Raw genomic sequence first — 3,676 nt, 5'->3', positions numbered from 1 at the left:
GCTTCCAACGTTCCTTTTGTCAGTCAGCGTAGCCTGCCACCTGTACTTTCTTCTGATCTGATGTTTGTGAATAAGATGTTTGAATATCATCAGAGTCAAACAGCTTGGTGCATAGCATCGTCTTGTCTTCTGACCTTAAAGTGCTTCTGAGCGTGATACCATGAGAGCTTCAGTGCTTCTGCTTCTGATCTCAAGTTCTTCTGATGCTTCCATAGACCCATGTTCTGATTTTGCCTTGACCATCTTCTGATGTCTTGCCAGACCATGTTTGATGTTGCATGCTGAACCTTCTGAGACAAAGCTTCTGAGCGCTGATTTGTGCATACTCTTTATATATTTCCTGAAAGGGAATTTGCAATGTATTAGAGTACCACATTATCTCACAAAAAATTCATATCCTTGTTATCATCAAAACTAAGAATATTGATCAGAACAAATCTTGTTCTAACAATCTCCCCCTTTTTGATGATGACAAAAACATATATAAATGATATGAATTTGCGATCAGAAAGAGCAGACGGCTAAAGACAATTACACAGTTATAGCATAAGCATGTGAATATGTCTCCCCCTGAGATTAACAATCTCCCCCTGAAATTAATACTAGAAGAATTTTATTAATAAAAGACTTCCCCTGATTATTTCGGTAAAGACGTTCACAGTGCTTGATCTTCAGAACATTCATGACTTCTGATTTCTGCTTCCATAGGACAACTTCAGAACTTTGAATTTCTTTAGATCCTCAGAACATTCACAGCTTCTGATTTCTGCTTCCATCGGACAGCTTCAAAACTTGAATTTCTTCTTTCATCACTTCATGCTAGATTGTATCAGAACATTGTTGAATGTACCAGAGCATCATCAGAGCATCTCTACATCCTGAAATGTTACAGAACAAAACTAAACGACAGAAGTCAGCATGAATGAATCAGAACATAAAAAATGTTTCAGAGCATATAATATGTATCAGAGCCATATAAGCCATATAGAATGTATCAGAACAAATAGACATAATGTTTCAGATCATATTCTATCATTAGAATATCTGAACATTCTTCCTTCTTGCTTCTGATTCTGAAGCTTCATAGCACTCAGCATACTTCAAGAATCCAAGAGCTTAATTCATCTTGTTGCTTCTTATGTTGCTCTTTAAAAGAGAATCTTCAATTCCTGCAACAACACAACTTAAAAACATAGAACTTTGCAAGTTCTGTTAGTAAAGCAACTGATTAAATCAAATCGTTTATCACATATTTCTCCCCCTTTTTGTCATATCATCAAAAAACATAAAAGATTCAGATAAAAACAAAAAGAAACACACGGAAGAGAAAGATGATTTTCATTTAAGTTCAAACAGACAAGTACAGAAGTACACGAAGAGAAGGAAAACAAGATGCACAAAAAAGATGCAGCAAAAACAGAACAACTAAGACTCAATCTAAGATGACCCTAGTCTTGACAAGATCTTGGCCAGCATCTCTTGAACCCCATTGTTGTGCTCATTCTGCTTCTCTATGAAAGCTCTAAACTCAGCATTAACTGAGCTTTGCTCATCCTGGTTCTTCTGAAGAACTTCCAGAGTCATAGCAAGACGGGAAGGTTCAATCAGAAGAAGCTTCACAGCTTCTATCCAGTGGGATGGCATTGTGATCTGTAGCTTCCATTGATAGATCATTTGCAGGGATTTCCTCAACAGGAACTGATTCAGCAACATGATCTTCTACATCTGCTTCTTGCATAGAAGCATCTCCATAATCTGCAGCTGGAATCTTAGAATCTCCATTCTCAAGAGCCTGAAGAATGGCAGCTAGATTCCTGGGAGCAGAAGGACCTTCAACTTCTGGTGGGTCAACAACTTCTTGAATGACCAAGCTTGGGTCTTTCTTAGAAGGGTTTTCCCTTAGAAAGTCAAAGAGTGTCTTGAAATCCCCGAGCAGAACTGGATATTGAGGTATCCATACCACAATCTCCCTGCAAGGGTTAGCTTCCATTGCAGCAGCAAGTCTTGCTTCTTCCAATTCATCCACAAAGGGCTTTTCTTCCAAGGTATATCTTCCTCTGAGACGAGCAAACCAGAAGTCTTCATAGCTTCTCAGAATTCCACGAGGCCGTGGAGCAGCTTCTACACAAGCTTCCTGAAGTTCCATAAAGAGAACATCTGATTTTCTGCGTAAAATTCTCCAGAATTTCCGCATAGCGACGTCATTCAAGCCAGAGCTTTCAACAATTCTGAGGGTGTCAAAGATGCTTCTGAGATTCCTCTTTACTTTTTCAAAAATTACACCAATAGGGTAGACAAGGCGGGATTTTATTTTGGTTTTTGAAAAGGCAGGATTGGGGATGAAATAAGGTTGAGGTTCTCTATCCAATCTAAAAGAAGATTCTGCTTCAGTATCAGAATCTAACACTACCACTTCAGCTTCAGGACGAGGCTTGGGAGTGTAGTTGCAATCACGGAGCAGCTGTTCATGTGATGCAGAGGTTGGAAGACCAGAACCACTATGGTTGTTTTTGAGAGGTAGAAGGAATGGGTTCAAAGATTGCATGGGGAGGAGATTGAGAGATGGAGATATTTGTGTGAGGTGGAAAGAGAGTTTGAAGGGGTGGTATATCCAGAACAGGATTGATGGTGGGTGGAGACGAAGGAATGGTTACAGGAGAAGATGGAGGTGTAAGAACATGGACAGTTATAGGTGATTCTGATGTGGCTTTTTCTGGTTCAGGGATATGGGCAACCGCTATTGGTACAACTTCTGAATTACCAGCAGGAGTAGAATCAGGTTCAGAAATACATATACCTTTGGATGTTTTCTGAAGAGCTTTGACCACAGCCCCAGTCTTCTTCTGCTTCTTACTCTTCGGCTCTTCAATAATTTTTGTTTTGCCACTAGAGATTTCTTTCCTTCTGACGCTCGCCAGAAACTTCCTGTTGATTCACAGCCTCTTGAACAACATTTTCTTCATCGGATTCTTAAAGAATCATTTTCCTTTTTCTGGTTTTCTTTTTCTCAACAACTTCAACAATCTCAGCATTGTTATTTGACTTCTTCTTCTTCTTCTTCTCAGCTTCCTTCTTTTTCTTCTCAAAATTAACAGAAATAGCCTTAACAACCTTTGCAATGACTTCTTCTGGGGACCACTTCCTTCTCAGTGGTAGCAGCAACTTTCTGAACAGTTTTCACTTGATTACCAGAAGGATGATCAAACTTTCTTTTGGTCCTTTCTTCCTTCTTGCGATTTATTTTAATTGGAGCACCTTTCTCTTGATCTTTAAGACTTTTAATCCTCTTTTTGTGACTTCAGATACCTGGTTCTGACTTCTGGTACCCTCATCATTGAAGAAGGTTTCAAATTCAGCTAGAACTGGTTCTCTTCTGACTTTTGTTCCAGCAAGAGGTTGGGGAGTCTTAATGATAGCCTTAATCACTTTCATTTTCTTTAAAGTGAAGGCATTTAGACAAGCCCCAGTTGTGACAGCATGGTCTTTGATAATACCTTCAAATTCCAGGTTCTCAACAATCTTGGAATGAACCAGAAGATTTGAGATAATTCTACCAAACGGAATGATGGTACAACTTTTTTCTCTGAAGGCATTTCTCGACTCCTTCACAGCCTTCCACATATGGTTGAAGATAATGTAGATAGCATCAACCTTCTTCTTAGTGGCAATGCAGTAC

Source organism: Vicia villosa, unplaced genomic scaffold, assembly GCF_029867415.1.
Source record: "Vicia villosa cultivar HV-30 ecotype Madison, WI unplaced genomic scaffold, Vvil1.0 ctg.002444F_1_1, whole genome shotgun sequence".
Taxonomy (NCBI): domain Eukaryota; kingdom Viridiplantae; phylum Streptophyta; class Magnoliopsida; order Fabales; family Fabaceae; genus Vicia; species Vicia villosa.
This window is presented reverse-complemented; position numbering follows the sequence as displayed.